General features: G+C 41.4%; 1 protein-coding gene across 3 annotated transcripts in view; it reads left to right on the top strand.

Annotated features, from left to right (window-relative positions):
- cdh15 (cadherin 15, type 1, M-cadherin (myotubule)) overlaps positions 1 to 12,844 on the top strand; it is a 47,810-nt gene that overhangs the window by 2,202 nt on the left and 32,764 nt on the right. For all 3 annotated transcript variants that reach the window (XM_058628760.1, XM_058628761.1, XM_058628759.1), the window contains exon 2: positions 1,844 to 1,950. The gene's annotated coding sequence lies outside the window, so the exon portion shown is untranslated. The remainder of the gene's footprint in view (positions 1 to 1,843; positions 1,951 to 12,844) is intronic.

Genomic DNA, 12,844 nt, shown 5'->3' with positions numbered 1-12,844 from the left:
GGTTATAGATGCACAGGCATCAACAATTATCTCTGATGGAATGTGGATGAATATATTTGGCATATTGGAAGATCTGTGTGTCTTTTTTTGTGTTGAATATAAAAAAAAAAACCCTGCAGCAGAAATACTAGAAACAGCCCAAAATATTCTGCTCAAGGTCCTCAGTTAGATTCAGCTCCATATTTGCCATGAATTTCAGGCAGTTTCAGGCTGATTTTTAAACCTCTGAACAGAACATGGCTCACTGCTTCCAGTCTTGGTGTTAAAGGTCATAGACTGTCTGGAAATACGATCACAGATGGGAGGGTTGAGGTGTTTATTGTAGAAAACAGGCAGCGTTTCTTAGGTGGTATTTGCTGAGGTTCTTGACTAGAGAGTAGTTTCCATTTGACTGAGCAGGACAGACAGAGTGTGCGTGTGTGTGGGTGTGTGAACAGGAGTTGTTAAACCAGGCAGGTTGGGGAGCGAGAGAGGCAGATGGTGAAGCTTCTGAACTGCTCAGGCAGACAAAGACGAGGGTGGACGTGGCTGGTTACAGGTGCAGTCGGCGAGGTGAGGCAGAGGCAAGCAAGTCTTAGACAGGAGGAAAGAGGCTGACTGGCAAAACATGGACGATCGAGGTTTAACTACTTCATCTGATGAGGAGTTGACTGGCAAGACGGGTGTCGGGTATGCAGGGGAACTGTCCAGGGTGTGACTCCGCCCATCAGCCTAAAGGGGCACCCACGATTGTCGGGATCTGGCCGATTATCGTCTAGTGTGGGACAGGTTTAGAGCTGCAACTAACGATTATTTTCATAATCGATTAATCGGTCGATTATTTTCTCGATTAATCGTTTGGTCCATAAAATTTCAGAAAACTTTAAAAAATGTTGATTGGCGTTGGTCAAACCTGGAAATGATGATGTTCTCAAATGTCTTGTTTTGTCCACAAACCAAAATGAATGACTTTTAATAATTTCTTTGTTATCCAGAGCAAAGAAACGGAGAAAATATTCACATTTAAGAAGCTTAAACATTCAGAAATCTTGTTTTAATCATGGAAAAAGCTTAAAAACCGATTAATCGATTATCAAAATAGTTGTCGATTAATTTAGTAATCGATTAATAATCGATTCATCGATTAATCGTTTCAGCTCTAGACAGGTTTAAGATGTTGAAATGAAACTGTGTGCAAATTTATGCTGTTTTAAAGGCAAAAAAAATATATATAGTATTATAGTCTTAACTTGGGGGATCTGCAACCTTTATAATCCTCCTCCCCAAAATAAAATAAACCTGGAGCTGCAAAACCTATTTGACCCATAAAATGAAGATGACAGCATGGAATAAAGTTTCATATATAGATACTGTATACTACATACAGTATAAAAGAACGATAGTCTGTGTGGGTCTACTTTGAAATATGAAATACAACACAGATCTATGTTGAGTCATTCTATTGTTTGTGGAAAATTGATAAAAAAAACAAAAAGTGACCCACTTTGACATAAGTAAACATAAAATCTGGAGGGATGCTCCGAACACTTCTCATCCAACAAAAAATACGAAACTAAAATATTGTTAAGTTAGGATTCGCTAAGGGTTTTGTCTTTAAATTCAGTTTGTTACCTGACCTGAGGGACTCGGGCTGCTACAGAATAAAACAGTTCAGAAATGTGCTCCGAGACTTGTACAGTGTATATATAATTGAAATATCCAATTCAGATTTCACAGGGGGCAGCCAGCGCAGAGGGATCTCACCGTGGCAATGCAGGCTCCCGCATTCAGAGGGGTGTGCGTGTGCTCTTGAGCAAACGCCGTGTTACTTTGAAACTCATCCTCTGTTACTCTGACTCCTCAGAAGACTCACCCCGCTGTGAACATGAAAGCCGCGCGTCATGAATGATTCTGGGCCGGAGAGGGAAGTTCGCCCCACGTCTCTTTGAACACTGACTGAATATTAAACAGGTCAGAAGTCACACACACACACACAGACACACAATGGCCTCATAATTCACCACAGAGCACGTTCACGTGCTGCATTGTATTCGGCTCTGATTCAATTCCAGTTCAATACAGATCAAATTCAGTGGTTCACATTTATAACTGCTGTTATCTTGCGTTTGACTTTCATGTGAATGTGACTGTCCTCTCAAACAGCACACACTGGAACACTGCCAGACTTGAATTCGGTAGATTTACTCCAGTTGGATTTATTTAAAATATGGATTTATTTTGATTTTATGACTGTAGAATTGTCAAAAAAAATTTAAATAGTGAGATAACTTTCAATATCTGGCAGTTATTCAACCTTTTAGGAATTAAGGTAATGAGCAGGGCTACCGTAATGACAAGTATATGGGCGCAAAGTTCTATTTCTCTGCATTCCCGTATCCATCCATCTATCTTCTAACACTTTATCCTCCACATGAAGGGCGCTGTACCAATCTCAGTTGACATCGGGTGAAAGGCGGAGTCACAGCGTGGACAGATCGCCTGTCCATAGTTTTTTGAATTTTCTAGATATCACAAATAGTCTAGGCGTTACGGTAATGAGAATAAAAATAAAGATTTTTATTTATACATCAGGCTACAGACACTGTGTTTCTACAGCTACCTCAACAGTTAAACCATTCATAGCTTGTGTTTTCACATTCAGAAGTGGAAGCTCACTACAAAAACGAAGAAGATCGTCATTTTTTCACCATTAGATGTCACCATTTCTTACGTACTGTGCCTTTAAATCTCACATTTCGACATCTGCTCTCCACTGTCGTTGTTTAGGGCAGTGATCTGTATTTATACAGCGCTTTTCTAGTCTTGATGACCACTCAAATCTACAGTTTTGCCATTCACCCATTCACACTTATTATTCACTCACACATTCATACAGCATTGTCTTTCATACCCATTCACACGCTGCCTGCACAGCTTTCAGGGGCAACATGGGGGTTAAGTGTCTTGCCCGAAGATATATCGGCATTTTGTATCGGCAGCACCGGGAATCAAACGCGCAACCACTGAACCACCATCGCTCCACGTCAATGGCTCAGCAAAGACATATGGTGCTTTTCCACTACATCGTCCCAGCAGGACTCGCCTCGTGCCGTGCCGTGCCGTGCCGAGGCGAGGCGGGACCATGTAGTAAAAAAAGTGCTAATATAGGCAAAAAGATTGGGGCGACGGTAGTGCAGTGGTGGAGTGAGTCGTCTTTCAACGTGAAGGTTGTGGGTTTGATTCCCAACTCAGACACCTATTTTCTAGTTTTGTCATCAAAACGAGAAAAGCGCTACGTAAATACAGACCATTTAATATTCCAGTATGAACACTCACTCTCATGTCATTGCATATACAGTAATATCTGATCTCAGACCACATACTGAGGTGACACAGATCTGATTTGAAAAGCTGATTTTTGTGCCCACACAGACCTGCAAAGAGTCACAATAAAGAAAAGAAGAAAAAAAAAAAACTCTGATACGAGTCACTTCAGCCTGGTAATGTGAACGGAGCCCCACACGCTGCTGCTTTGTTGGACAATCTTGGCACAAACAGAAAATCAAACTACAATTATACAGTCAAACATTCATGTGTTCACGCTTCTGACGATCACAAAGGGCTCCGGGCCTGCAGCTACTTGATCAACATGACAGGCTTTATGCATGGAAGTGGGTTGAAGGAGGAGTGATCGGAGGGTGACATGCAAGGCTTTCCAGCCCTGGGGACACCCTGAGTATACAGCACACACACACACACACACCAGTGAATCCACATCCCCACCAGGTCTGTGTGGGCACATAACCGATGCTTGTCATGGCAGGTTGTTGTTTACATGGAGCTCATGTTTATTCTAAAGCTACTTACACCTCAGTGGCTCAGCCTCGGGCTTTGCTCCTCTGAGACTCCCGCTGACTCGCTCTCTGTTTTCTCTCTGCCCTTTTCTCTGCTGACCTTTTTTTCTCTCCATCACTCTCCTCCTATCGCTTTCTTCCTCGTCCTCTTTGTCCCTCATCACTGTCTGTTAATTATTTTTTTCCCACCCCCACTCATTGTCTGTGATGATTCACAACATATGTTTTTAAGATGAAAAGCAGGTAAAAAAAAACAACTCAGTTTTCCTCTATCTCCTCAGTGTCCAGATCACCACTCTATTCATTTCTTCCTAATTACAACCCACCTCTCTTGAAAATGTAATCAAAATCCAAGTTTATTGCCTTAATTCAGTGTTTTTGAAGAGTGCCTCTATGAGGTATTAACGCATTATCAGTACCGCAGTGTCTGTGAACCGTCCTGGGACCCAGACACTTGCTCTCACTGATAACACAAATAGGTTTGAGCCACTTAACTAAAGGCACACCTTATAAAATCCATAACATCTTAGGAATATGGTACACAGCTTTTTCTGGCTTCAAACGGAACGTTTGTCAACCATTTTCTCCCCCACACCAAGGTCCGTTGAGAAAATCAATCATTTTACACTGTGGCCCTTAAGCGCTGTTAATCCACTACATCAGCGAGTTGAAACGCGTTGTCTTGTGACGTCGGCGTTTGAATAACTCTGTTTGCGTTCAACGTAAAGTTACCTGTGTCCTGTGAGCTAAAGATGTTTACTATGGACGCTGGTGCAAGAGATTTTAGGATTTAGTGTGGAGAGAAAAACAGCCCACAGTGAGATTAAGTGACAAACCCTTTAACCTTTAACCACTTAAGCCTCAAAATGGACTGTTTTTGGCTTATTTTAACCATAAAAGGTCCAGAAAATGCATTTTTCCAGAATGACTTTCAATATCTGGCAGTTATTTACAATTTACCGCATGTTAAAATGGTGTATTCACACGTTTTATTGAGGAAAAACACTGTAGTTGTACACGAACACCAGATTTTGCGTGTTCAATTTGAAATTTGAACATATACAATATATTTCAAATAACACAAAAACCGGCATTTTTCCAACTCTTTCCTCTCCGGTGACAAAGAGGCTGATTCGCCGGCTTCCTGCAACAGCGCGAGTGAAATAACCGTAATAACCACGCGTTGACTTTGACTCCGCCGGAATTTTTCCCATAGCACAAACTAGTGTTGTAGTCAAGACCACCTAAACCGAGACCAAGTCGAAACCAAGACCACAATGTATTGAGACCAAGACAAGACCAAGACTCTGAGGGGTCGAGACCGAGACAAGACCAAGACCGAGGCAGAGTGTGGTTCCACACTCGGCAAAGTCGATGCTGATAATGTGCCAATATCTCATACCGGCCCCACTTCAAAAATACCTGAACTATCCCTTAATCTTTGTGAGTGATACTGGTCTCAGTCAGAAAGTAAACACCATGGCGTCGATAATTTGACACCACAACATCCCAGAGGGAGATATAATATAGTACGTTGGTACGGTGTTGCCACTTTTTCCTCAAATAAATGCGTTTATTATTCCCCTCCGTCGCGATATCCGTCTTTGATATTTGAACGCGGCTGAAATAAAAATAAAAAAACCTAAACAAAACAACAGAATCAATACTGAATTATCATGTTCTACCTCTCATAACTCGGCCCGCTCTACAATGCAGAGAGACAAGGTCATGAGAGAATAAATAGCAGGCAGACTAGCTAATGATCTATCATTCTGGACAAGCGGCTGCACCCGAGAGCGGGCTGGCTGACAAGATCATTAATAAAAGCTGCTGGGAGAGTGATCGATCGGCTTGATGGATGATCAGAGCCACAAATACTATAAAACACCTGGATGTCAAGCCTTGTCTCTTTGAAGAGAGGGAGGAGGGAGGAGGAGGGGGAGAGAGAGACTCAAAAAAAACCTAACAGGGAGTCATCAGAGGGGATCAAACCCTGACAATCAACCTCTGTACTGTGCTGGAAAATGAATTCCGCAGCCGCAGGTGCGGTTCTATGTGTGTATCTGTGCATACAGCCGTGCTGTAAATCCGCCCCGGCGTTTGATGCACCGCTCGCACGCGCTCAGTGTGAGAGCATCAGTGTAATTTGAGGTAGACGAGGAGAAGCCGGCAGGTGTCGCGCCGTGACGGGCTGCGGCGGGCCGTCCACTGTGGTGTAATGGGAGGTATTTATTATTGACGCGCTCCCCTCACACCATTACTGAGCTCTGTGGTGGTAATCTGTGTCTCCACCGTGTATCTCCACCCTCTCTATCTGTACTATCTGCCAGTGTGTTACAGTGTCTCTTTTGTCATCTACACACACACACACACACACCTTACTCAGCAGTTCATCTCAATTCCTAATCTTTTCATTGAGAGAGAGCGAGAGAATGAGTTCAGAGGGAGTGTAGTCTCCTCGCATGGCTGCGTGTATCAATATCTGAACATTGATCTGGCCTCGCTTCGCCTCCATTCGTCCAGATATAGATTGGTTTTCCCAGCAGGTATCTGAGCCGAGAATCTGACTGATGGGCGGAGTGTGTAAGAGAGGGAGTGTATCGAACCGGGGCGTCCCACATGCCACTAGACTGTGTTAGACCACTGAGCAAAAAAGAAAAGAGTAGAGAGGGAGAGAAAGGATGAAAAAGGAGGACAGGGTTATACACACTGGGCAGAGGAGTGACACTGGTATCAATTGATGCAGTGGTCGAGATAAAGGCTGTTTTTATTATAGATTAGGTCTGTGATTACGGTTTGATGTGATGTCACAAAGGATAATATTATATAATATAATAATGTTTTCGGTGTTCCTGATTTTCGACTTTCGGCCGACAATTGTCATTTGAGAAGCTTGAACCAGATTAGATGTGATATTTTGACTTTAATTCTTCTTCGTGTCCTCGCGTCGTCCCTCACAACGCGACAATATGACGACGGCAGACTTCGTTCATTATCGATGATAAATAATAAGACGATGAACTAATACGTCAGGCGTGATTCATGGTCTGCCCGTGCGGCTAATGAATTATCTTTAGTTCGGCGACACCTCGACTTGACTTATTGTTTCACTGCTGTAGATTCATGGATCTTTCGCGTATGAATTCAGTTTAATTTAATGACGGCACTTGAGTAACACAGATTAAGATTACAAGATTTATTATTTGTATAATGATAAAAAATGTGTCCTTTTCTTCTAATAATAATCCATAATTATATTAAGCCTTTTTAGGCAGAATTTGAAACTTAATACACAATTTTTGAAACAATTTTCAAACACAAAAAAACCTCTTAAATTACAATTTCCTTCTCTTAATTTTAATTTATTTGCAATACAGACAGGCTTCTATATTAATTTTTACATGCACAATATGAAATATGTAGTATAATTGCATTAAGGATGCACTCTGTTGTTTACCATCAGTACTTGAAAGCAGGAAGTTAACGGATAAACTCTGTACAGTAAATAAACCCAGTGTGTAATCTGTGTTGATCTTTGTTGTGTGTGTGTGTGTGAGTGCAGGGAGAAGGAGAAGGAGGAGGAGGAGGAGGATGTTTTATGTGTGAATGTGTTTTGTCTGCATGTGTCTGTGCTGTTACCATCAGTGCCTGACCATAAATCAGAGGCCCCGGGGCCGATGGGATTGCCCATCTCGTGGCTCCACGTGTAATTACAAAGCTGACATTTAAACAGCAGCAGCCATATTTCACTCGCGCCGGCGCTGGACGCAGAGTGGTCTACGGATGGAGTAAAAGTTTTCAACACAGGAGGAAAAAAAAAAAAAAAAAAAATGTCAGGAGAAAAGAAATCAATAAGACATAGAATGCATTCTAATGCCTTGTTAATGGACCCGCATATTAATTATTCAATGGTGGCCATTTTGTCTGCTCATTAAAGTGGCAGCTGTGAGGAGAAATGTGCAGCACTACTCTGCCCTGCTCTGCTCAGGCAGCATTATCGCCGCCGTCTCCTCCTCTCGCTCACAACGCGAGACACGACGTGTCTGCGCGCTTCTCCTCCGCATGTGCACGTTTGTAATCTGTGTCTATTTCACTCTGACGGGTCACGTCGCCACGATAAAAGACATCTCATCTCGAGCATGTTTACTTACTTAAACTTGTTTTATTTGTTGTTACTTGAATGCACCGTATAATGTACTCTCTTATCTGGTAACGTTATATTAAGGATTATATTCACCAATAACTAGGTGCTTACTTACATGCATATAAGTAGCGTACCAGCCCTTTATTAGTAATTATTAAGCACGTATTAACCATAATCAGGAAAAATCTTAATTCATGTTGAAATCGAGGTACAATAAGGTTAGGTAGAATAAGGTGTTAATACATAATTCCTTAATATAAAGTGTTACCTTACTTTTATTATTTATGTGAAGCTACTTTTGGATAAAAGGACGATTCAGTCCTCTAAACGTCGTTTACTCAAATGTATTTATTTATTCACAGAGCACATTTAAAAACAACCGAGGTCGACCAAAGGGCCGTACAGAATGACGGCAAATAACAAACTTAAAAAAACTAGAAAGCATAAAAACATAAAACACTTAAAAAACGATACGTAAGCACAGTAAAAACACGTAAGAAGCAAAACAGACAAACAAAAACAATGGGAGTCCAACGCAACCTGTGTTAAATGCCATGGAGTAATATAGAACTGAATCGATTAATCGGTTATTAATCGATTACTAAATTAATCGACAACTATTTTGATAATCAATTAATCGGTTCAAAGCTTTTTTCATGATTAAAACAAGCTTCTTAAATGTGAGTATTTTCTTCATTTCTTTGCTCTGGATAAAAATAAATCATTCAAAGTGAATGGACCAAGCGATTAATCGATTAATCAAGAAAATAATCGACAGATTAATTGATTATAAAAATAATTAGACCAGCGACAGTTGGTCTGAGCCTTGCTCCGAGACCTCATTCCCAGAATGTAAACAGTGTCGGCCATCTTTGCTAACAGTTACGCTAACAGGACCAAGTGTCACTGGTGGGCACGTAGCAAAGAAAAGAATGAAGATATTTCTCAACTCGGGGGAAACTGAGGTTGGGAAGCAACAATTTTTCATATTTCCTCTTCTAGTAATACAAAGCTAAATGCAAGTATTCCTTTAAAACCATGTCAGAAACTTGTAGAGGAAAAGCTCTGTGTCATGCAAGTCTGAGGAGTGACATGCATCTGTGGTATGTGTATACAGGCAAGGATGGCAAACTAGTTTTTGTTCATGACTTATCAGTAAAGGATATATATCTAAACTAATACCCCACTCCCACTGGTCAAAAAACACACTTAATATTAGGTTTAAACAGGTGTTTAAGTAGAATTCACTCCTAGTCTGCAATTCAGGCTGGTATTTAGTGGCTTAGCTAGCCTTGAATGGTTGTCATATTATATAATAGGAGTAGTTTCCAAGTGGCTTTACCTGGGTTAAAAGAAATTCCTTGTTATACCCACTAGTTTCTGCATCCTCGAGGCTTAATGAGCTTAAAAATTGAACTTTTTACTTAGATTTTGCATTTAAATTCCATTGACCGAACATGTTTCCACATTATTGTGTCAATTGGAACGAAAACAACAAAAGTCTTTGCGTTCGCCTTGTATTAATAGCTATTGTAAGTTTCCAGGAAGTTAGCAGAGGATGATTTTGCCGGCAGGTCGACTCACTGGTTAAGAAATGTATCTGAGGTGGAAGCTTTGAGACGTGTGTGTGTGTGTGGGGGGGGGAATTAAAATTCCTCTTTGGCCTGCTGTCAACCTGCGTCTGCTGACTGCTAAGAGAAGCTGCTGCGTGACAGGATTCCTAATGACACTGCAGCAGCTATTGCCACAAATTGCTTTGACTTGATTTATTTCTTCTTTTACAACCCCCCCCCACACACACACACACACCGCTGACACCACCCACCCACTGCTGCGCTTCCTCCCAACGTCGCCGCCTCTCGAGCATCCCTCCGTCTCGGCACTGTGTGCACACGATGACGCCGCGTCCACTTCCGGCACCGCGCCACTGGCAGGGAACATCTGTCTCGAGGTCTCCCCTGCCACACAGCGTTAGAGTCAGCGTAGGTCACTCACTCGACCGGCCAGTGCGGAAAAGGCCTGTAGGCAGAGCCGAGCCGAGCGAGACCGTCTCAGAAAATGAGGGCGTCCAGGCAGAAACTTGTCCCCAGGTCCATCTTGCTTTGCCTGCCTCATGCAATTTGTGTGTTATGTGTGTGTGTGTGAGCAGAGACAATGATTTTGTAGGTCAGAGGGCAAAAAGGCATCAGGAAACAACTAAAGGCTGTGTCCTCTCCCTCTGTTTGCCTTTTTTTTTTTTGTCTCTGTGTGTTTGACTTTGTGGATCGCGCGCGTGTTTGTGTGTGTGTGTTTCTTATTCATGCGGCGGCCATGCGTCTCCCCGTGCTCAGCCACTGTTTGGCCGGCTCTAATCTCCTTACATTTAGACTGTTTAAATTGTCTCAGTTCAGTTAAGTTCCTATTTACCTAAGCAAAGTGGAGCGCTATCACCGGCGGCAGGCAGTCGTGTGCCAATCACGGAGCAGATAGCTCCTTCATGCAGCGACAGCTCCGATAAGAGGAGAAAGTACTGTTTAATCAAATAGTGCAGGGAATGGGGTTTGCAGCACTGGCAGTCTGGGCCCAGTTCTATCAGTTATTTATTGAACCATTACCACTTTGTTTTTTTTATGAAGAGCCCTTGTTATGTTCTTTAAAGCAGTTGTCGTTTGCACCTTTTTAAACTGTAAACGGTTTTAGCTGGAAATGGGTTTGAAGGGAGAAAACCTCAGTTGAGGCAAAAGCAACAAAATGTGTGTGCAATGCAAATATAACGTAAATGTACGTATGCCTAAAAAATATCAAACGTACAGATTAAAGTGCCAATCTTAAGAGTTCAGGTTATTATCCTTTTGTCATATGAGCTTTAGATTTACTGACTTAAATGTGTATAAAGAGGCCGTATTAATAAAAGCATTTTTATTTAATTGGGAAGATTATAAAAAGTAAAATGAGGATCATTAATGTATATATGTATGTATCTATGTGTATATATATATACACATATATACATATATATATATATATATATATATACAGTATATATACATACATATATACTGTATACATATATATATACAACCCCATGTTAAGTGAGTACATTTCCGCTCTTAAAGGTACAGTTTGTATGTTTGCAGCTGAAAATCCATCACCTCGCGCTTCTCTTACAAGTGTTGGAAAACCTATGTAGCCTTCATTTAGCGGCAAAACTTTAAAGCGGAGGAGTCAAACTGGCGGCCCGTGGGCCACACGCGCCCCCCCAGTCAAATACATGCAGCCCACCACTTAAAGAAAATATGGCTCGCAATCTTCTTCTCCTCCTTTAAACATAGCGCTCAAAATGTGTATTATTAAATATGTTTGCCAGCGATATTTTTGTAATAGTAATAATAAGACATCGGTTTTATTAAGTGCATATATTAGCTTGTTTGTTTTTAATTTAAGTTGTCCACATTATTTTTTTACTTAATTTTAGATTTATTTCTCTGATTTTGATATTATAATAGATTTACATTGCATCTATTGTGAAGTATACATCGTTCCATATCGAAAACAAGCACTTACACTTTGAAATGCTGTGAAATATCTTTATTGCAATACCTCAATACATCAAATAATGTATTATTATTTTTAGCTCCCCCCACTTTTTTTGGCCCCCGGGGTCATTTGAGTTTGACACCCCTGCTTTAAAGGAGGTTTATTTCGTCCATTGTCAGCTACTGTAAACATTGTGATCCAAAATGGCGGCCTTGGACGAGCTGGCCCAGCTCCTGACATAGATATAAAAGTCTGATTGTAATATAATCAGGTGGTTGTACACACATAATTTCACCTAAATTTTACACACTGGACGCCAACACTATATGAAATGAAAAATTAAATATTATATATTAAATTTTTTCACCTGCATTGAACTAACTCAAACTTAAACAGCTTCAAATGTCAGCCTCTATTTTCCCTCTGCCAAGTTCCACAGTTCTTGTCATCCATCCATCCATCTTCTACCGCTTTATCCTCCACATGAGGGTCTGTGGTGCCAATCCTAGCTGACATAGGGCAAAAGACGGGGTACATTCACCCTGGAAAAGGACGCCAGTCCATCGCGGGGACACATAGAGACAAACAACCATCCACTCTCACACCTACGGTCAATTAAGAGTGTTCAATTTTGCCTAATCCCCAAATCTGCATGTTTTTGGACCCACACACACCCGACCGGGTCACAAGAGAGTTCTAATGTGACTTATAAAGTCAACTATTTGGTTATATTATGCTTAAGTTTAAGTTAATCTCATAAAAAGTTAAAAGTCCTTTCATTCCACTGCTTTTTCTCCCTTTTGTTTCAACAACTCTAACCCTATCTCTCTCTCTCTCTCTCTCTCTCATTCCATATCCATCCATCTTTTTCCATGGCCTTTTCAGGAGGTGAGGTATTTATCATCTTTATACCTGGAGCTTTGAGGGCGCTGCATTGTCCTGATAGATGAGCCGGGCACTGATGTGCAACCACCTCAGGAGACACAAACCAGACAGCTATTTAGTGGCTGAACAAGACACATTGCTTTTCTTTTATTGTTTTCAAACTGCAGGCATGAGTGTACTCGCATATGTGTGAGGAGAGAGAGAAAGAGAGGTTAAAGGAGAGAAGAAACGGAGGAAAAAAAAAACAACAACAACAACAACAGATGCTCCGCGGCCGTCCAGAAAAATGCAACAACTGTGCACAAGATGGGCCATTATCCATCTATAGTGTATCACAACGTTGTTGACAAATCAATGCCTCTGACAGTGATGACTCTGTGTTACAGCAAACATAAAGCACTCAGACTGTCTCCCTGCCTGTTATGGAGACTGCAGCCAGGGAGCACTCGGGGCAAGGGTACTCATA

Source organism: Solea solea, chromosome 5, assembly GCF_958295425.1.
Source record: "Solea solea chromosome 5, fSolSol10.1, whole genome shotgun sequence".
In the NCBI taxonomy this organism is placed as follows: Eukaryota; Metazoa; Chordata; class Actinopteri; order Pleuronectiformes; family Soleidae; genus Solea; species Solea solea.
The sequence above is the reverse complement of the archived record's forward strand: the minus strand, read 5'-3'. Positions and strand labels throughout refer to the sequence as shown.